This window comes from Crocodylus siamensis, chromosome 1 (assembly GCF_052110815.1).
Source record: "Crocodylus siamensis isolate JL-2025a chromosome 1, ASM5211081v1, whole genome shotgun sequence".
NCBI lineage: Eukaryota > Metazoa > Chordata > Crocodylia > Crocodylidae > Crocodylus > Crocodylus siamensis.
The window spans coordinates 94,011,173-94,034,678 of NC_143395.1; positions in this window are offsets into that span (position 1 = coordinate 94,011,173).

Consider the following 23,506-nt stretch of genomic DNA (forward strand, 5'->3'; position numbering starts at 1 on the left):
TACAGTACTCCAAGTTTTATTTATGGGTTCAAATTGACCTAGCTTTTATTATGTTGTGTAGTATCCCAGTTCAGCAGTATTTTCAGTGAAGACGGTGGGATTACTTGAATAAGGATTCATCACAGTGAGCTCCCATCTGGTCCTACAATTTTAAAACTGCTTCTCTGTTTACTGGAATCTCATGGAAGTAAGTACTTCTCCCAGCTTTTGAATTACCCTGCCTATTGTATTTGAATCCCATTGAGGCTCTAGTGGATGCTGCTTATTCGTTCTTGACAATCTGTTGGAGACAGCAAAGAAGAAAGAAACACACCAAGAGCTTATATACTGGTGTGTATTCCTGATAGGAGAGAAAGTTGTCACATTAATCTTGAGTACAAGGAAGACTTAAAGAATGTGGGTGATGAGGCAATCATGTGGACAAGGTAACCAACTCTGGTGTGTCAAGAAAGGGCACTTCTCATTGACTATAATGTGTGATTTGCACTCCTGCTGCTCTCCTGTAAACCTGAGGATCGTACTGGTAGAGTGATGACACACATTAACCTTCACATTACTGTGAGGCAACGAACCACTTTCAGAGTTCATTGTTCCCTATGGAAACCATCTAACTACTGCAGGTCAGCCCCAAGTGCAATGATGTGCAAGATCTCATACAATCTTGCATTGTCCAAAGAGATAATGTCTGATGCCACAAGAAGTATAGCACAATTGTATATAGAAGTGATACCCACCTTCCTATTTAAATGTGTGCCTCATTTAATTTTCTTCCCTATGAGTATACTACATAAAAAAGTCATTACTTTTCTTATAATGAACTTTATTTTTTTCCATTACAAATAGTCAGTATTATAAGAATGGTATGGGGTTTTTTTAATCATCTATTTACTTTCTTTTTCAGTTTCATCCCCTACACAAGGGAATGAAACTGAAAAAAGAAAATGAAAACTCAGTTTAATCCCCTACCATATATATGTTATAAAAATCAAGAGCAATTTTTTTTGTGTACTTTCTTCAGATTTAGAAGAGTTCACAATTATTATTTTTCATTATGGTAATGTGGTGGTCTCACTGGGCCCTAATTTTCCAGGCTCTCTGCACATATATGTGCTTAAGTATACATACAGGGTGGCATTCTTTCTTCCTATAGTCATCATCTAAATGCCAGTTTTAGTCATCTAATATTTTGGCATTCATACTGCCTGCCTAGTCTGAATGCACACACACAGCTATTGTTGGATATGTACTGGTATGTTGGATCTGAAAATGTAGGCAGCCCCAAACCTATAATTAACAGACAGCAGACTTTAGAACATGACAACAGCAGTGGTCTTCCTATATTTTAGGTCCAATAGCTTCATAGTTTGCAACGGTCACCCTGGACGTAGGAGAACCAGGTTTTAGACCACCCGTGCCCATTTGGTGAAAACTTGCATCTCTGACTTCCTAGTAGAGCATTTTCACTACCACATCAGGCAAGAGTTTCTCTATCTCTTGTTTTGAGACTGATACCTTAGGAAATTATGTGAGGTGAGAAGGAAGCCAACCAGCCATTGGGTGAATGGGTTAATGAGATGGCTGCTATCCTAGAATGGATGGGGCCTGGGTTTGAACCTGGAGCTTTGCTTCTTCCAAGACAAAAATGTCCCCTTTGCCCTGCTTTCATTTATTCCAATGACTGTGAGGGCAGTGTTTCAGCTTCAAAAGATGTGCTGGATGGGGTGGTTTGCTTAATGCCTGGCTTGTATCATGGTGTTTAAAACCCTGTGCTGGGACATCAGAGAGCTGCAAATTCAATCCTCCTCCTTGGGCCTGGAAACTATGCCTGTAGTTTCTCAGACAAGTGTCCTAATAACTTCCCTACCATGGCAGAAACATATGAGAGTATTTCTTTTTGCTTGTGCCTAAGAATGCACATGAATCCACATGTCCAGGAATAGAGTGACTAGCTGTGCTACTTAGATGCTGAAAGAATAAGAATTAAACCTACACTGTATCTTCATGTATGTCCAGCAGCAGTAGGTAGAGTGAAAACTAGTGCAACCTACTTTTAAATAGCTTGAATGCTGGTTAAAATACTCTTTTAATCATCTAATTTTTACTCCTTAACATGGCCTTATTTCCCTTGTGGCATGAACCCCTGCCCCCCTAAAGCAGGAATGATTCTGGATTCCAAGTACTGCATGCATTCCTAGTTTTCCTTAGTTTATGATTTCTTCCAAAAGGCAACAAGCTGTATTCAATTTTGGCTGCTTGCAGATGTTAAAACAACCAAACAAACAACCCCTCTCCACCCCTGGTGCTTTACTTTAAACTTGCTGTCCCCAGCACATGTGCAGAGGAGGCAGTGTGTTCGTTGGACCTGGCTCGCCCAGTGTCTGTATAGATTGGGCACCTTAGTGGGGCTTTTTTGGTACTTTAATAGCTGATTGACTCAGATATTAGATAAAACCATGAAAAAATACTGCTGAAGTGTCCAATCCATATAGAGGCTGCAGAGCAGGATCAAAATAATGTACTGCTTCTTCCTGTAAAGCAAGTTTGGGTGTTTTTGTTTTGCTTTTTTAACATCTGCGAGCAGCCTTTTTAGCCCTTTTATCATTGTATGGATCGTGTTGTTCTGTATGTATGGATTTCTGCTATTCTGCAACATAGCTTAATCAAAACATTTTAGGCCATTCAGCTAACAAAAGTTCTCCTATCTAATGGGTATTTACCTGTCAGATGAACCATGACATGCTTACCTAATAAACAAGAGGAAGGGAAAACTCTTAGGTGTCAGTAACCAACTACTTTACAAAGATTAGAGCAGCTATGGGATATTTGTGGATATCCAAATATTGAAACAAGGAACAGACTCAAGTTTGCCCATTTGTCATCCCCATAAACCTCTACATCATGGCATATAGTGTGTGTGTCCCATTATGCAAAATATGTTATGCATTATGTCCAACACATTATGCAATAGGACAATATAAATAAGGAAAAAGGAAGAGGTCAAATTGCACTTTGCTGGGAATTGGACGACTCATTCAGAATTACTTGCAGTTTAAGGATTATTCTCAAATTATGCATAAAATTCTGCTTATCCGAAGAGTTTTACACACACACACACACACACACAAACACACATGCTTATACTTTATTTTTTTGGCATCAGAATTAAAAGTGCCAATATCATTTTCCTAGAACCTGGGTACAGCTGAGCACAAACTAGATTAAGATAAAAAAAGGCCAGACAGTCCACAGAACAGTACACTTTACATATTAGAGTCAATGCCCCCCAAAACAGGTAGGCAAGTGCTGAGGTTATAGGCCAAAAAAGAAACCACATTCCAGGCTTCAAATAGGGTATGCAAGCCTTGTGTGTTTTAAGTGTGAAATAGTAAATGTTTTTTGTTTTTTTTTTCTCCTGTGAGTTATTAAACCAGCTCTCCAACACACAAATGTACAGTGGGTGTGCAATATTCCATAAGCACCTAGGAGGCAGGCTGTTTTATAGAGAAGAGCCAGAACTTAAGTGTACAAATTTTGACCATGCTTCTGGAAACCTCCATGTCCAGATAGAAGTGACAATTGTCTTCTGATCTGGTACAGAATTGGTCTATAGCTATGACCAAGCACAAGTGCACAGCTGCAGATCACTTAAAAAAATGACCCATCAGGTGAAAATCTAAACCTTCATTGCTTGAAGGGTTAGATGAGACATTTCATAACAAAGAATCTTCTATAACTTCTCTCTGCACTGCTTCCCAGCCTGTTGCTATTTTCAGAATGGGAGAGGGGAAAAGGGAACGGAGTGGGTTTGTTCTGGGTTTTTTTTCAGCCCCTGCTGCAGAGTGGGACGAGTGTATTGGATGGGACGAGTGTATTGGAGTTCCCCTGAAGTGGGGGTGGTGGGGGTGGCAGTCTCCAATTCAGCTAGCACACCCTCCAACATTGGCTGTTGGGAAACCCCTAGAATGAGCTCCCTCTGCTCCTTTTTCCCCTTCCCATTCTGAAACTGGGACAGACTAGGAGGGAGGAGGGACTGTTGCTATGGGAAAACTGGTTGCAGACTGGCAGTCAGCAGCAGGATTCCCTCTCCCCCCCCGAAACCAACAGTGAACTTCTGTTTGGTCCAGGGGATTGCTGTAACTCAGAACACTTCCTACAAAATGTTCTCACTTACAACGGGAAGCTGCACTTCTGTCTGCACCCTCTGTTTTAGATGCTGATACTTAATGCTGTAGGTAACAGGTTTTATTTTTACACCTTGTAGTATCTATAACCCAGATGATGAATGTAAGTGGAGTGCTATATCTCCATGTACAGTGATTAGAGATTGCATGCCACAGGTAGAGCTAGCTTCAGCTTTGTGTGCCTTTGGACTAATACCCTTATGTTGTGATACAGTTGCTTTGTTTTTTAAGATTTCATTTTGCTTTAGCTAATCTTTAAAGACTTCACTCTACTGCAACATACTGTATTGAAAGGGTCACATATTGTATTGTTCACTAGGATCATGTTACCAGAATTTAGGAATTTCTATGCTGGATAGGATCAATTGGCCATCTAGTCCAGTCTTCTGTAAAGGACTCCCACAAACTAGAAATAGGAAATAATAAGATATATGCCACTTGTGAAATGATGATCTTCACAGCTTATGCACACATACAAGATTATATTCAAAGTTTTTTAAGCCCTGTGTAACAGAGAGCAGAGGCTCCCCATTACTTTACGGGCACAACAGCAGTAGGCAAAACCTCTGGTGAAATAGTTTGTCTGCTAGGAGGAGCGCAAGATCAGGTTGCAGGAGTACCAAGGTCTGAGAGCGCTTACTCCAGGGCTTGTAACCTGGCATTAGTACAGTAGGGCAGATCATGCTTGGGCAGCAGAGTGTCTATTGCAGTACTGGTTGCACTGCAAGAATATGATAGGGCAAAGTTCTGCAGAAATGACAGACAGCTGTGCCAGAGCTAGTAAATCACCTGACTGGAAAAAGGCAGGGCTTGAATGTCATATAAGCCCAGGTTCTGAGCCAAGATGAGCAATCTGTCTGTACAGGAGGTGGGGGAAAGAGCTCCTTTGTAATGGCTGTGCCTGAGAGGCTGCCTGAGGAATCCCAACTACTATGCTGCCATGAAAGAGGCCCTGCACTACACTAACCCTGTGATACTGCCAGAGACCTTATACCAAGCAAGTTACCAATAAGGAACTGTGAGTTGCCACTGAACTGGACTTCCTTATGAAAGCTGGAAAGCTTAGTAATAGCTGGAAGGCTGTATTTTTCTGTTATGACTTGCACTGGTGGAATGGATTGGGACTGATTAGGAGAGAGGAACATCCCAATGTGTCTGGGGGACACACGGCTGTCTTGAGCCCTGCCAGGTGCCAGGGCTTGGGGCACAAAACAGGCTTAAGCTGAGGTATGTCGAAGCCTGGGGAAGGACAGGAAGGACCAGGGGTCTGGGCCTGCATTGGGAAGGAAGAAGGCTAGGGGCCCGGTGCCCATACAGGGTAAGAATAGGGCACCTACAGGGGTGAGGCCCAAGACTTTAAAGGGGATGAGATCAGGGCTGGCAGATCCAGTCTTAGGAAGATCAAAATGGGGGCTAGAGCTCCAAAGCTTCCACAGTTGACCAGGGCTGGAGGGCCAAGCCAGAGAAACCTAAGAGGCCCAAGCCCTGACAGGGGACAGAAGGGATGAGAGTGGCCTGAGATGGGATTTGGACAAGCGCCCCCAAATGATTGAAGTGTTGATGCCTGTGAGGCATAGGCATTGTTGTAGGGAAGGCTGGAGACCATGACTAGTCTTTAAGATGACTCATGTTTAGAGAAGGGCCCTACGGGCCAGGAGTAGCTTCTGAAAGCAACTTGGAGAAATGGTCCATAAAACATTTCTAAACTGGGGGGGACATAAGCTTAATCTAGAACCCTGGTGCAGTCTCCTTTACTCCCCAGATCTGAGAGTAACATCAAGGCATGCCAGGTGGGAGCAAGGGGAAGGGGCAAATACCCAGAAAACCAAAGTAAGAGCAGGAACTCTGAAGCCACCAGGGACATAATGGCCATCCTGGAACTCAGTCCTGCCATACTTTGTTATCCCAACCAGAACAAAATTGATATTCACCAAGGGATGACTATATTTGGGGGATCGATTATAAGGTTTAAAAACATGTGCTGTCTTAGAGAAAATAAATGAACGTCCAAAATGGGTTGGACAGGGATACTACACTGGTTTTTTTTTTCTTTTTTTTTGTCCAGTGCAGCCATCCCCAAACACAGGGGAGATATTTTGTAGCCTCCCCCTGTCCTCCCCCTCCATCTTGCTGCCTTAAGAGCATACCAAAACAGTGGACCAGAAGTTCATCTGATGTAGATTAGTTTACCTTCATTAGCTTCATTTTAGAGTGTAAACCTTACTATTACTCCCAGAAATGTGAGTAGCCTGCACTGAGAGGTTTAAAGAAAAGATGCAGTCCAGGACTATTCATTGCACCTGCAGGAGATTATATTCATTCTGTAGCTCAACAAGTGGAAGTTAAGCATGTTAAGTGCTGATGTGAAAAATCTTGTAAATGGAGAGCTTAGAAGATAACTGAAATCTTTGAATGAACAAGGTAAACTGACTTTAATAAAGAGATTTCAAACTGCTGTGTGTACTTTCTGCCTAGAACTCTTCACATTTCTGGAGCATAAAAAGGAGAAGGGCTGCGTGTTCTATTTATAAAGCTGTCTATAAATGAAGAGAAGTGGGCTTTTAAAGAGAGATTTCTGTGCTTTTGTATGCTTTGATCTTCCTTAATGCTCTATGTATGCTGTACCTCATGATTGATGTTAATATTATCTCTTATGAGCAAAGAGTTTGAGCTCTAATAAACACCAAAAAGTTATTTGAGGAGACAAAAATGTGCAGTTTTTGTTTTCCTTTATTATGGACTTGCTGAATAATATTGGCTTTGGCAACTGGGATGATATGGTTTATTAATAAACCCTATAACTTATTTTTTCAGAATATTTCCATTTTTCCAGCAATGGCATTTTATGAGGGATCTGTTCCTTCTAAAGATAAGGTGCCACCAGCTCAGGCCATAAACTAATCAGACGAAAGCAGGGAGGAGCCCATTCATCTTGCACCCATCTGCCTGAACACATGCTATGCAGCTCAGTGCAAGGGCTGGTGCCCTATTTAGCATGGGAAGGAGAAAGCTGGAAGACATCAGAGATCTAGTTCACACTTCCCAAGTCTGAGGGACAGCCCCATGTAAAGCATGGGAAGTGCTAAGTTGTGGGTTTGTAACAGGCTCCATGCCAGTGGTGAACAGACTGTGGAATAAATTTCCTCCAGAGGTGGTGCAATCCCCTACTCTGGAGGTTTTCGAGAGGAGACTGGACAGTCACTTTGCTGGGGTCACTTGACCCCCATTGTCTTCCTGCCTAGCTAGGGGTGTGGGGGGGCTGAACCTGATGATCTGCAAGGTCTCTTCCAGTGCCTAATGATCTATGGAGTCCTTAAACACAGATTAGAGAACAGAATATGACCTATGCTATGGCTGCTACTGTAGTGTCTACAGTTTAATTGTGCAGCTATTGTAGAAATGGAATTAAGTGAACAAATTGTTTGCAAGTAGGATATCCACTAGAACTAGTGGTAGATTGATGCACCTTATGTATGTGTTTTTGAGATTTATGCATACAAAGTAATGCGTGTAAGACAATATGGGAACATCCACAAATGCAGGCACATGTGCTTGCAGCAGCTCAAATAGAAGTGGTGGAAATTTCAGCCGGGGCTTCTTTACTGCAGTGCACATGGCTGGACATGCACTTCAGTGTGGTGCAAGCTGTGCCACTTGGGACAAAATAACCCTGCCTGGCTCCTCCAGGATCTGCAGCCAGGGAGAGCTAGAGCCTGGGGCAAGCACCTGTCCTGGTCCCAGCAGTATAAAAAGCTTCTCTAGCAAGCAGCTCAGGGCTACTTGCTCTTGGGAGCTTCTGTGGGAGAAGCCTCTGGGAGGAAGATGGCCACACCCCTTCCTGTCCCAGGCTGCTGCTGTGGCTGGTTGCTGCAAGCTTGGTCTCAAGAGCTTCTGGGGAGAAGATCACCGGGCCCTTTCCTGCCTCTGGCTACTATTAGCTGCTGGCTTGGTCTCAGAGCTTTTGGAGTAAGTTGGCCACACCCCTTCCTGCCTTGGGCTGTGGCTGCTGCTGCTGTTGCTGCCCCCCAGGGGGGTCCTCTGCTGCATGCTTCTACACCCCTGTTCTGGTCTGCTGCCCAGCCCACTGCCAAGCCATGGTTGGGGGACAGCCTGGGGAGGAAGCCTGTGCTGCCTGTCGGCCCCTCCCCACCATCACTACTGGAGCCTAAAGGAATCTTGCCTGCCCCAACTGCCTTGGCAGGCCAACTCCATCTTCACCCCTACTTTCTCCAGAAGCACACTCTGAGTGGCTGAACTGGATGGCTCCTACTATCACTGCTACTGCCGTTGTTTCTGCTGCTGCCCTCTCTGAGAGGGGGAGAGAGGGAGATTCCCTGCTGGACCACCTGACACCACAGGATCACTTCCTAATTGACTGACTGCTCCTACCCTCCCTTACAGCTACCTCACTGCATCTGATCCTGATTTGTCTTCCTGCCAACTGCTGAGTGACTGGCTGGAGGCCTGAGGGGCTTCTGGACAGATCTTCCACAAACAACGCCCCTCCACTGCTCCAGCCATCTCTTACACCTGCCTCAGCAGCCTTCCCTGTATTTTTTGCCCTTGTGTGGTAAATCCTGTCGTTTACTTCCCCTGACCTGGTGTTTGTTGTGTGGCTGAGTAAGCCAGCTTGAGTTCCCCCAGCCCTTGTGTGTATGTTCCCCCTCCCCTCCATATTCTCAAAAGATAGGCCTCCCAGTCCTTTTTTTTTCTGTGGGGCTATGGCTCAGTGAGATTCATCTCCCTTCTTCCCCACACTCTTTCTGCCCCACAACTCCAACCTGCCCCCTACTAGGTTTACCAGCCCTGTGGGATATTTTGTGTTTCTTTATTGTCTTCCCTGCCCTCATGTGAAACAATGGCAGGGCAGGAAGCTTCTGGGGTGGGGGGGGCAGATGACCCCACAGAGATTCCTGCAGCCCCCACTACAGGGGTGTATCTCAGCCAATCCCCCAAGGGGATGTAGGTCTCTGCCGCCTCCACCCCAGAGGCGGAGTCCAGCCAAACTCTTCTGGGGTGGAGAAGCTTGCAACCTCTGCTGCATGGGTAGGTGAGACTCTAGTACAGAGTTAACAGGGCCAGGGGATCACCCCCCTCCCCGTCAGAGGGTTTCCCAAGCCCATCATTGGGGACCAAGGGCAAGGACAGTGAAAAGGGCTCCTCTTCAGCCTCCTCCATAGCTGGGGGTAGGAAGGGCAAGGACTCTGCCCCAAAGCCTAGACCACCAGCACCTGAGGGGACCAGGTGCACTACACCAGCCAGCACACCCACTCAGCCTGTCCCTGGCCCTAGCACAGGCCCCACCAACATGGCTTCCCTGGCGCGGGGGGGGGGGCACAGGGCGGGGACCTAGGAGCAGCCGTGATCTCTCCTAGCACCCCCTACCGTGCCAAGTTGGTATAAATGCACCCTCATTCTCACCCGCCATGTCTTTGATGGTATTAGTGTTATGGGAGGCTGCCTTTTATCCTCCTTGACACAGTACCCCGACGTACTTCAGTCTGTGCCCTGTCTATGGTGACTCTGTGCACTAAAGCCTTAGGGGTTACGTGTGGCTCCTACCACCCCGATACCACGCCCCAAGCCTTGTAGATGTACCGGCCTTTGTCTAGGCAAATCCCTTGCTGCGCCCTCATGGTGGCCCCTTGCTTGCCTCGCTTGTCCTCTGGGCTCATCTTAGTTGCCCGCACCCTCGCGGGTTCCCTGGCCTCCCTTGTGGCTGTTTAGCCTGCGCTGTCTCACAAGCACTCCCTGGTCACTCTCCTTTCACTGATGCCCGCGTTCCCCATGGATGCTCTCTGGCCTCTCTTGCAGCTGTGCCTCACTGGGGCTTTCTCATGATCCTGTCTGCACTGGGGCCCTGCCTCACAAACAGGGCTCAGGTGGCCATAGCCATGCCTGGCCCCCAAATCCCCTCCCTGGGGCTCCTATTCCTGTGTGCCCTCCCTGGGGCTTAACGCAAACACCCTCTGGGCTTCTTTCCAGTACCCACTCTGGTGCTCCTCAGAATTGGGCTCAGGTGGCTGTAGCCGTGCCTGGCCCCCAATGCACTGTGCTTCTTCTCAGGGCTGGGGTCAGTGCACCCCCTCCTCAGATCTACAACCCCCACCGAGGCTCAGGTGGCTGTAGTTGTGCTTGGCCCCCAGACCCGCCTTCTCGGGTCTTACGCCCCACTGGGGCTTCTCGCCTGCGCCCACACTGGGGCTTTTCCCTCACGACACTTCCCCACTGGGGCCAGGGTCAATACACCCCAAAACATGGTGCCCTCTCCAGCACCAGGAACCCCCACGCTACTGAGGAGCTCCTATGAGGCCTCCTCCAACCCCTACAGCCTCACAAAGCAAAGCCATAAGCCAATCGGCTACAACTCAAGAACTAAGCCACCTGGCTAAACGTAAACTTTAAGCCCTCTGGCTACTCATCAATCAAATCCCCCACCCAGGCTTTCTCCTCCCAGTATCCTCAAGTCAAAGCTGCTCAAGGCTGCATACTCTAGCAGAACTCCTTCTCCCTGGGATGCTAGTGGAGAACTGCCTGCTTGGCCTCAGCCTAGGCTGTTTATATAGACCTGGCCCTGCCCCCTTCCGGTCAGCTGACTGAACTGGGGTTGCCCCAGCAACCGGCACCTGTACATTTCCTAGGAGCAGAGCACTTCAGTGCCCTGTGACACACCTCCCCCACCTAAGTTCACAACTCACTAAGAGCAGGGCACGGGAGTGTCCTGCGATGGGGAGAACCACAGCTATGCAAAGGAACTGCAGGGAGACCTGAAGCTGGGGGGTCTAGAACCTCCACTGTTGGCCCTTCCAGCTTGGGCAGTGGGGCCCCCTTTCTGGTACTCACCCACAGGACCTGGCAGCATAGTCACTTATGACCAAAATATATTGGTACCCAGTGCTACTTTTGGGCAATGGTTCTCCTATATCCATTGCTATTCTTTTGAAAGGGGCTTCTATAAGCAGCATGGGTTCTAGCAATGCCCTAGTCAGCCTGCCCAAGTCATGAGGTCATTTAAGATCATGACCCTCAACATCCACGGCTGCAGAAAGGGTCTCCAGAGGTGCCAGGTGCTTTCCTTCCTGCAGAAGTGGGGTACGCCTTGGTATTCTTGCAGGAGACCCTGGTAGCTGCAGCTGACAAAGCAAACTGGCAGCTGGAGTCGGGAGGTAGGGTCTTGTTTAGTCACCTCTCAGCCACCTTATCTGCAATGGCCACCCTGTCCTCCCTGGGTCTGAAGCTGGAGGTTCTCCAGGACATTGAGGTGGTGATGGGCCGCCTGGTGCACCTCTGGGTCCAAGTGCGGGAGCTGGTGCTTAGTGTGTACACCTCTGTGAAGGACCCGGAGTTGGTGGATTTCTTATGCCAGGTGGCCACATGCATCAGCACCGTCAACCCTCATGAGTGCCTGGTCCATGGTGGGGACTTTAATGTCACCCTAGATGCGTGAGACCGGTCAGGCAAAAAGCAGAACCATGGCCTCTATGGGCATTCTCAGGGAGATCCTGATGGACTACTCCCTGGTGGATGTCTGGAGTGCCTGTCACCCCACTGAACCCCCTGCCTTCACTTATGTGATGGTGGGGCAGGAGCAGGCATGCCAGTCCCAGTTAGACAGGGTTTATATCTCTGCCACGCTTTGCCAGGACCAACTCCTCTGGCATCCGCCGAGCTCTTTCAATGATCACCACCTTGTCTGGGCCCAGGCCATGCTGGGGCTTGGGCATTTGCAGTCAGCCTACTGGCATTTTAATGCCACCGTGCTGGAGGATGTGGGACTGCACAGTCAGTAGAGGCATCTGCCTCTCTGAGCCAGCTGCCAGTGGGCTGTAGCTGCAGAGTTGGCCTTTGTGCAGCATTAGTACCATGTGTGTCCCTGCCCAGCCATTTGGGAAGCTATCATCCAGAAAATGTTCCCAGGGTGGTGGCCTGCTTTGAACTGTCAAAGCATGTGCTCCTGGCCCCAAATGGCCAGGTCAGCCACCTCCAGCTGAGTTCAAGGTGCCAGCTCTGAGCAGGCTCCTTTGCCTGGATCCTGCCACTTACCTCCCTAGCAGGAATTGTGGTGTTCTCTATTTGAAAACTGAAAAACACCTGATAAAAAATCCTAAAGTCACTCTGTAAAATACCCCAAAATCCATGTTCCTCTGTAATTAAAACAAAAGACCACTTTATAGAAATAGATATAGATATAGATATAGATATAGATATATATGAGAGGGAGAGACAGCAATCAGTTGAGCAATGGTTTATTGATATATCTACAGTGTTAAAGCAATTTGGAAACCTGCCAGTGTCTCTGTCAGAAATAATAAAATGAATTCTAAATACCTATATGTTTTGCTGTTTGCCTTTAGTTTTTTTACCATAGAGCAGTTAGTGAAGGGGTCAGGGGAAGCTCTAACTGGGATGTGAGGAGAGCTGCCCCTGCAGCCACAGCTACTGACAGTAGGTCTCATGTTCTCTGGCAGCTGGGCACACAGGGTGTGTGCTGGGGAGATGTGGGGTTGCAGAAGAGAGGTGGCAATGATGTGGGGGGGATTGTGTGAGGTGGCTGCTCAGGTGGGGTGGTTCCCCTGCCCTCTGCACAGCTCATGGACACCCCCCCTCAACAGGAGCCACATAGACCCTTCAGGGCCTATCACTCCCCCTGTAGGGCTGACTTGCCCCACCCCTGCTTGCTCCCCCAGCCTCCTGGTTTGCTGCCCCACCCCACCTGGCCCCATCCCCTGCCGGCTCTTGCAACCCCCTGATGGCTGCCCCATCCCCCACTTGAACCCCCAGACCTCCCAATAGCTGCTCCAAACAGCCCCAGCCTCCCGGCACGTACAAACAAACGAACAAAAAATTAAAATTAAGCCCCGCACTCACTGGCAGTAGGAGCAGCCATCGGGGTCACTGGGGCCTCTAAGGCTGTCACTCAGGGCCTGGGCCTGCTCAGCCCAAGTGGCCCCAGCTGCCTGACAGTACACAGAGCTGCACAGCACCCTGCTAACTCAGACCACACCTGCATGATCGGGCAGTAGCAGTGCGGGTGCCAGGTGGCTGGGGCCAGTTGCTGCTGCCCCCTGCTATGCAGGGCTTTGAGAAGCTTCAAGAGGCACATACGTACCCTCGTCTAGATGCACCTATGTATCTAAGACTAGGAGGGGAATGTGTAACTGAGATAACAGATATGCAGAAAATATAAATTACCCCTTCCTGTGAAAAGGGATGAACGGCATATTAATCTTGGAATATCTATATCTTACATGAGCTGAGAACATAGTGTAGAGGGAGTGTATAAGTTACAGTAAAGCTGGGTACATAATTAAGTGGTTCCAAAGCCTCATTGAGTGCTTGCATACTGGTTAAATTCAGAGTTTAACGTTTGTCTGCTACCACTACATTATACATAAACCCTGCAGGCACCAAATACAATGCAAATACTTAGACACTTGTAAATTCCTACTGTCTTCTGACATCTTTTGCCTTCATCCTTGAGGACTTCATCCTTGTGTAGGTATGCTATTATTAAAAAAAAAGCAAAAGCATGCCAGTTTAAAAGAAGTTTTGGCTGACACCATACAAAACAGTAAGTGTGAACACTAGCAAGATGCATTAAGTACACAATAACCTATGGCTACAAAAATAGGCATGAAACACCAGAAATACAATACCAATTTTTTTCAGCTTGGGTATTACAAATTAGTATATAGTTAAGGGAGAATAAATAATATCTACAGGTTTGAGAGTGAGCGAGATGCACATACTTGGAAATTAGGATTTCAATTAAACTTGTTAAGGGATCCTTATGGAAACTATAAGAATTTGTTGGTTAATAGAGATGGTCTTCCTCTAAGCATAAAGCACAATTGTATGTGGTAAGTTTTGAGAAATGTGAAGTAGTCTCCTGAATAAGTTTTCTTTTGGATAATGTGTTACTCTGGACGATGCCGCTGCACCAGGGAACAGTGGCATAGTCCAGTAAGGACTGGAGGCATTCTCTACTCACCCATAGAGTTGGTGGTGGTGGTGGCAGAGCAGCAGCAGACAAAACAGCAGCCATGCTTTAGAAGCATATGCTCGCTATGCATAGGCAGGTATGCCGAGGCATCTGATGTAACCAGCCCAGGGGAAGGAGGAAGCATCATGGACACAGAACAGCATAAGGGCAGAACAGAGACTGCCCTGGGAGTAGAATGCAAATCTGTTTCCCTCCAACTGTGGAAAGGGAACCTGCCTGAAGACTGCTCAAGGGAGCACTCAGCATCCAGTGCTCAGGGCTGTGGAGAGCCAGCTGGACTTCTTTGTGACAACAGGGATGGCAGGGATCTGATTGCTGTGGACAAAGGGGCACCGACACTGCCTTAAGGAGACCCAAACTAGGACCTGTGGAGAGACAGGGTTGTAGGTCTGGCATGTGAATCAGTAACTGGCAGGGCTACAGTTGATTTATTAACCCTGTAAGTGATTTGTCATACACTAATTAACCCGGCGGCAGGGAGTATCAGTGGCCCGACATGACTCAGTTAAGGAATTGCCTGCAAGCTGCTTAAGGGATCATTGAGCCTGACGTGAAGGCCAGAAATCCCTTTTATGTTGAGGACTGTTATTTAGTTAAGATATTACTGGAGCAATCATGAGAGGTGCCTTGGCGCTGAAGATTTGGAAACTGGATAGCCTGGGCCAAGAGATCAAATTTGTAGTTTTGACTCAGTCTCCTGGGGTCTCGGTATTTTTGTTTCCTTTTTATTTAAGGCTGGCCCTTTGACCTTAAACATTTGGTTGGTGTGTAGATGGGGTGAAGGGGAAGTAGGAGACTCACAAGCAAAACTCTCCACATACAGAAACCCAACTACCATTCAGAACTTACTGCTTATTTAAATAATATCAAGACATGGCAGGTGAAACTAGAAGGGTGGTTCCCTAGCATGTGTGATAAGGCCAAGATGTCAGCCTAAAAGCCCAAGATGTAGAAGGCTTGGGTTCCCGAGCTGGCAGTACTGGACTTATCTCCATCACTGGGTACAACTCGGTACATTGGCCAGGACTGGTGATGAAGGTACGACATGAGCGGGAAGGTGAAGGTTCAGCCAGGGAGGATGCCACATCTGGACATGTTCAGCCAAATGTTGCAGACAATTAGCAGGGTGTTCTAGGCCCAACAACAGCAGCCAGCGCGACAACAGGAATGGCTGCATTCCTGAATGCGGTGAACTTCCAAAAGCCTAAAATGACAAGAGACAATGACTCAGAGTCCTATATAGAGTCTTTTGAATGTACAGCAATACAAGCTGGACTGGAGTGATCATTGTGGGAAAATCAGGTTGGCACCCTGGTTATTGGCGACTTACCAGGCTCTGCTGAGAGATGAGGTAGGGGACTATGAGAGAGACACTTCCATTCTGTACCACCTAGTGATCATCCCAGAGCATTATCATTAGCTGTTCCAGGCTGAAAAGAGGATAGAAGGCCGAGGGTGTTGCTGCAGCTCCTGAAAGAACTAATGAATAAATGGCTTAAACCATTGTTATATGATCAAGAAGGATTCTCATATCAGATTATCCTAGAGCAATTCCCGGACAATTTAGAGGAGGTGGTCCAACGACTGGTGCCTACAATTTTGGGAGCAGTATTATGGAGCATGGCTCGCATGATTCTTTTTGGGGGCACCACCTGGGGAAGGACAAGACAGTGGCACATATTACCAGGTAGTTCTTTTGGCCAAGGCTGTACAAAAAAATAGCCATGTGGTACACAGCTTGTGCAGAATGCCAACTAGTTAGCAAGACCAGGCTGACTAGGGCACTGCTAGAACCCATGCTGCTTATAGAAGCCCCTTTCAAAAGAATAGCAATGGATATAGGAGAACCATTGCCCAAAAGTAGTACTGGGTACCAATATATTTTGGTCATAAGTGACTATGCTGCCAGGTATACTCTGAAGTGGTTCTGTTATGAACAGGGGCACGCATTACAGAGGAGTTACTTAAGTGGATATTGAGGGTAGGGATTCCAAAAGAGGTTGTGACAGTCTAAGGTACTAACTTTATGGCTAAGGTGTTGCAAAACACCTACTGGGTGCTATGGATCCAACAGTACCTCAGTTTACCACCCCCAGATGAACAGTTTGGTAGAGTGGCTAAGTGTAACCTTAAAGGCTATGCTCTGTAGATGCACCCAGAAGGACCCTCATAGATGGGATTTGTTACTCCCTTATTGTTTGCCTTGTGGGATGTGCTGCAAGCATCCACAAAGTTTTTAACATTCAAAGTCATTTCCGGGCGCAAGCCCAGGAGACTTGTCACTACTTAGATAAGGGTGCGAGTAATCCACCTCACACCCACTGGGTACTGAAGTCCATTGTGCGGATTTAAGGTCCCATTTGCTGGCTGCATGGGAGATGGCCCTGGAGAATTTGAGGGAGGCTCAACAAAAACAAAAACCCAACTATAATAGGGTGGCTAGGGAGTGAGAATTCCAGATCAGAGATAAGGTATTGGTCCTATTGCTGATCACATCCAGTAAACTGCTAATGAAATGGCAAAGGCCCCTTTGAAACAATTAGATGCTCAGGGCCTGTGGATAATGAAGTACTCTGGCCTGGGCATCAACAAGACTGGCAGTTTTTTCATGTAAACTAATTGAAAGCCTGGTGGGAAGCGGAGGGCTAGTTAGCCCGACGGAGATAGAAAAAATGAAACTTGAAATAGGTCTGGACAGGGGAGAAATGCCCATAGAAAAGAGAGTGCAAATTGAGGAGAGCCTGACAGCTAGCCAAAGGAAAGACCTGTTCTGGGTACTACTTGCCTTTCATGATGTGTTTTAAGAACTGGGGTGAGCCAGAGGAGCAGGGCATCACATTCACACCCTGCCTGGGTCCATGGTGGGAGAACGGTGGAGCCATGTGCCTTACCATTTGTATGGTTCCACATAGCAGGAACTAGAGAAAATCCATGACCAAGGGAGAATAGTACCATCATGGAGTCCATGGCAGAGCCTTCTAGTGACTGGCCCAAAGTCTGCTGGGACTCTAGCCTTTGTGTAGATTTTCAAGGAGCAGCGAATGCTATTGCCATTTTTGATGCCTTCCCTGTGACTCATGTAGAAGAACTTTTAGAGAAAATAGGCTAGGCCCACTATGTAATAACTCTTGATCTGTTTTGGGGGTCTAGCAAATTCCCATGCCCACAAAAGAGCAACCTTTTCAAAGGTTAATGAACAGGGGTTTTGGCCCCACATATGTCAGCGTATTTAGAGGACATCGTTTTCTATACTAGAATGTAGGACCACCACATAAGTGTCTTAAAGGAGATACTAAAAGAACTGAGGGCGATTGGGATGATGACCAACCCACATAAATGTGCGGTGGGAAGGAGAGAGACAAAGTATCTGGGATTCCTGGTGAGCCATGAGACTATCAAGCCTCTGGTGGATGAAGTCCAAACCATACAGGAATTTACACCACCCAGAACCAAAAAACAGATGAGATTCTTTTTGGGACTCACTAATTATTACTGCTGATTCGTGCATCATTTTCCAGAATTGATGGCCCCATTGTCAAATGCCATAAGGGGATGTATATTGGACTTCATAAAATGGAGTCCTGAAATGAATAAAGCTTTTGTGAACATAAAGAAATCCTTGTGTCATGATGTGTTAGTACATGCTTCTGATTTTGTTACACCTTTTACATTGCAGATGGATGCTTTGAACTCCACTCTATGCACGATCCTGACACAAGAGCACGATCGTGTGGAGTGCCCCGTGGCCTGTGCCAGCACAAAACTTGACCAAGCAGAGACAAGGTATGTGACCATCAAAACAAAATGCCTGGTGATAAAATGGAGCATCAAACACTTCTTATATTACCTAATGGAGAGAGAATTCCACCTCTTAACAGATCTTGCCCCCTTGAGATGGCTGTGCAGAACCAAGACTGATAAGGCACACATAATGAGGTGGGCACCAACATTGCAGCCCTTTAAGTTTATCATTGATTACAGGCCAGGGGCTGATAACAAGGTGGCAGATTTCCTGTCAAGATACAGGGATGACAGCACAGCTGATAAAACAATGAGCACAGAAGGATTGAGTCATATAAGGTCACTGAAAGATAAGCAAGGAGATAGGTACACCAAATGGTGGCTTAGATGGGGCAATGTATGGGAGCCAGGGACCCGGCTTCCTGAGGAATTCAGGTAGGGGAACCCCCAGGGAACCATCCCTGAGCACCAGGGAACAGCAGCATGGCCCAGTAAGGCATTCCCTACTTGGGGATGGTGGCAGTGGTGACAGAGCCACAGCAACAGAAGCTGCACTTTAGAAGTGTGTGCTTGCTGCACATAGGCAGGCACACCAAGGCATCTGGTATAACTGGATGTCCATCACTGGCCTGGGGGAAGGAAGAGGCAGCATGGATGCAGCACGCAAGGCTGTTCTCTCCAGCACTGGAGAGATAAGCTGCCTGAAGACTGAATGCTCAGAGGAGCACTCAGCATCTGGTGCCCAGAGCTGTGGAGAATTGGCTGGGCTTCCTTGTGGCAACAGGGGTGGCAGGGATCACCCATGAGCAAAGGGGCACTGACGCTGCCCTAAAGGAGACTTGAACCAGGACCTGTGGAGAGACAGAGCTGCAGGTCTAGCATGTGAGTCAGTGCTGGCAGGACCACAGTTGATTTATTAACCCTATAAGTGATTTATGGTACATTAATTAACTTAGAAGCAGGGAGTGTTAGTGGCCTGGCAGGACTCAGTTAAGGAAGTGCTGGTAGGCTGCCTAACAGATCATTAAGCCTGATGTGAAGGCCAGAAATCCCTTTTATGCTGCGAGGACTATTATTGACACAAGCACAAGAGGTGCCTCCGAGTTGAAGATCCAGGAACTCAAAAGCCAGGACTGAGAGACCAAGTCTGTGGTCTTGACCTGGTCTCCTGGGGTCCAGGTATTTTTGTTTCCTCTTTATTTAAGACTGGCCTAATGAACTTAAACATCTGGATGGTGTGTGGACATAGTGAAGGGAAGATAGGAGCCCTGCAAGAAAAACCCTCCACACGTAGAGGCCCAGTTACCATTCAGAACCATTTGCTTATTTAAATGAATTCAAGACGTTGCAGGTGAGACTAGACAAGTGGATCCCAAGCATATGTGATAAGGCCAAACTGCCAGCCTATAAGCCCAAGACTGTAGAGGGCTTGGGTTCCTGATCCTGGCAATACTGGATCTATTTCCAGTGCCAGGTACAGGAGGGCTTTAAATCACATTTACCCGGGGATTGAGACCAAAGCCCTGAAGTAAGTGGGGAGATCAGTGACCTGGAGGAAGAGCAAGCAGAAGGGGACAACAGGCCCCATTCTTCCTGAGGAGTCAGAGCAATCAACTAGTTATGTCAGGTGCCTGTACACAAATGCACAGAGCCTAGGAAACAAGCAGGAGGAATTGGAAGTCCTTGCCCAGTCATGGAACTGTGATGTGATTGGAATAATAGAGACTTGGTGGGATATCTCACATAACTGGAACACTGTCATGGGTGGGCCTAAACCATTCAGGAAGGGCAGAGAGGAGGAAGACATACTTCAAAGGGCTGAAGGATGTGATGGACTCTGTGATGGATGAGATGAATAACTTAGAACCAGACTGGATATGACACTTTAAATCTTACTATTTAGTAAGCAGCAATTTTGCCTTGGCAGAGGAATGGACAAAATGACTCAATAGGTCTTTTCCATCACTAATTCTTTTGCTGGAGTACTATTTGTAGACCTGTGATAAGTGCCTCTAAAAGGCAGTAGAGAGGTTGTATTTCCATTTACTTCTCTTGCTAAAAGCTAGTCTTTGATCACATACGAGTCAGATAGAATGCTTATTAGCTATTGTTGTTCATTTTGAAATGAGAGAATTTTTAGGGACGATGAATACAATGATAGTTTCCAATCAATCAATGTGAATTACTCCAAGTCTTGATGTAGCCTCAGCAACACAATGTCATTGTGATGAGTAATGTTGTTGAAACAATTATGGCTGCTATGTTATCATTTCATTATCAAATATAGAATGAAAAATAGATCTTCCATCTCAGCTGGCTTCAGGATACATTAAACTAAAAGTTAAATGACTGTTATTCTTCAATAAAATGAGAGAAAGCCCAAGATAAGAATACATAAAAGTATTCTTAAAGGCAATAGATAGCATTTCAGAAGAGCCTCTTCAAACAACGGCCAGTGTACTTAGGGACCAGCTCAGGAGAATGTTACCACTCCTCCTTCTAAGACATTTCATTGGGCATGTTTCTTACATTAGGTGCAAACCTTTGTGCTTATCTTACATCCTGTAATATCCTCAAATTCAGGTTAGAAAAGGGTGATTTCTTTTCTATAATCAATAACCCCTCAAGTGTTTTTCTCCTGCTCCTATATCCAAACCTGTCATTTATTTAGAGCAGGTGGCATGTTCTATTTGAAGGTATATGATACATTTATACAAACTGAAAATAAGAGATACAGTGAATTTCCTGTTTTCAGAATAACCAATTTACATAGGTACATTACGGATGTTTTAAAGTACATAAGAGGGATTTTTCTTTCAAGGTACTGAACCAAGCCATAAGTTAAATGCTTTGCTGTTTTATTTTCTCTCTCCTTCTCCCAAAGCAGAAATTTGCTAATCCTGAATATTTATTTATTTATACATGCCTTAAATATCTCTTCTTGCCTGTCTCAGTAATGAAGTATTCTCTCTGAGCAAGAAGATTAATATAAATGATATGTGCCATCATTCCATGATTAATGAAAAGTAATTACTACTTTGCTCTCTGAGGCATCAGTGATGGCTTTACAAGTCCTGTGTATGAAATAAACAATGTGGAACTGCACTAAGACCAGGAACTAGACAAGGAAGCAGACTGTGACTCCTTATCCACATCTACATGTGATGTTTACTGCAGAGTTTCCTAACTAGCTCCTCAGTAAAGTCTCAATGTCTATAGTGCCAGCCCTATTACGCTGCAGGAAACTAACTCCACTGCAGGTAGTACTTGTAAATGCAAGTACTGTCCTATGGTGGAGTTCTTTAGTGTGCAGGAACACTTGTAGATGCTGATGGGGCTGGCTGGGTCATGAGGGTGCTTCACTGTAGGGGCTGCCTACCAACTAGCCCCTTACTGGAGCACCCTTGTGCCACAGCCAACCCCCTGCGCAGCACTTTGAGCCTGGTTGGAGCAGCCCCGGGCTCACAGGCTGATCTTCTGGGCCCCCTGCCAGCTGGGGATGCTCCAACCCGGCTCAATGTGTTATGGTCCGGGGCTCTTGTGAAGACACAGAACCCAGGAACAATAACCTCCGGCACAATGGACACAAGAGTTTATTGCTCCATGTTAATTGCACATACAGATGCACCCCTTGTGTTACAATGTAGTTACATATTTTCCACTTTGGGGTGAGAGGGAAGGAAGCAGCCTGTACTGACAGTGCATTTTCTCCTTGTTTGAACTTTGTGGTGGGGGGTGGATGAAATCAGGTTTTTATACTCTTCCTCCCCCTGCTCCCCCCCCCCACCCCATGCAGCATATACAAGAAATACAGTGGTCTAAAAGCACAACAGGGGAAATTGTTTTCCTTCCACCTATATTATTGCAAGCCTTGAGACAAACACCTTGCTCTCCAGTACAGCTGAACAGGATGGCCACAACCCAGCCCTGAGTTTTCCTGAAACTAGTTGGTTTCAGAAGCAACATAAGTTAACATGGCTGTCTCATTTTCTTTTTTGTCTAGTGTGATAGAAGGATGAAAATATAACTGCTAAAATTAATCTTTGCATATTTAGGTTAAATAATGGATTTGAATCCCTTCCCTCAGGCCAGCTAGTCCAGGAATTCCTTAAAAACCCTCAGGACAGAGCCAAAGGTGCAAGGAGTTAAAATATCATTCATGTGCAAGTGGTCACAGAGAAGGGAATTAATGGTGAGGCATACAACTCAAGCAACCATTCCTTATTTCCAGCTTACACAAGGGGGGAAAAACATTAATAATAACAGATCTGTTTGGAAAGAGTTTCTAAATTTTAATATGATTTTTTTTATGCAGCTATGTGATATAAAAAGTCTCCTAGCGGTACATCTCATAAAGCTTGTTTTATATTTTGTAATTTTACTAAAGCAAAGAACAACATTTAGAATTTGTTTGCCCTCACTGAGTTTCTCTGGAAATTATCTATAATACTAAAGCTGTATATTTCATACCAATCAAGCTTTACCTTTAGTAACTTAGATCTAAAATAGACCTCAAAGACTTTGTGAAAATCCCCAGATAAAAAGAACTTCATCAGGCTGATATTAAAAACAACCCTTAAAAAAAAAAAGCAAAAGACCACTAATAGCTACACAACTGGAAAGATAAGGGGAGTTTATATTCAGCCAACAAATTTTTAAAGTGTCCAGATTAAAAAAAAAAGGCACAAATGAATTTCTGAATCTTTTAAAATGTTCTTTACAAGACATTCAGTTTTAAGTAACTACCATATTCACCCAAATCCAAGATGACTTTGAATTTAAGACTCCCCTACCCTGTATTTAGAAGGAATAATCTAAATTTGTTATAATTTATAATGTATAGAATCTCACTAGTGGAAAGCTCTCTTAAATTCACCCCCCTCCCTCCAGCTTCTGTGTTGAGAAAAGCTATGGCAGGGGGCAAGGGGCAAAACTACTTCTCCCTTCTGCCACTTCCATCTGGGTGCCTGCCACCCTTGCCACTTGCCACTTCCATGTTGCCCCCCTTGCAGCTGACCCCGCTGCTGACCCATCACCTGCTCCTTCTGCCATCTGCTCTTTGCCCCTCCTACTGCTTGTTCCCCTATGCCTGTGCATGCCCCCCACTCCCTAACTTCCATTCCTTGGTCCTGCCTGCTGCCTGTCCCCCACTCCTTGTCTCCCTGTACTTTTCCCTTCCATCTGCCTCATGACCCCCTGTGCCTGTGCCTGACCCATGCTGTCTGTCTCCACCTTGTGCCCCTCCTCCCCTTGCATGTCCCTCAGCTAATTACTTTCTGCTGTTCTGCTCTGGCCCAAGTCCAGGCCAACTTTGACCAGCAAGACAGAGGCAGTAGTGGCAGCTCTGGGCCCAGCCAGGTGGGGCTGGAAGGGGTTGGAGCTGTAGATGGTAGGCAGCAGGGGAGTGGGGGTGGGCTGGAGGTGTACAGAACAGATTCTCTTGCACGTTCTCCCCAAGATTCATCGGCAGGTCTCTCTAATACTTGCCCTTCTCCCAGGCATTTGCCTCGATGTTTATTGTCTTCATATGTTTCTTTCAAACATCTTTGAAAAAGATATAAAGATACCAGAGTGTTCTTCC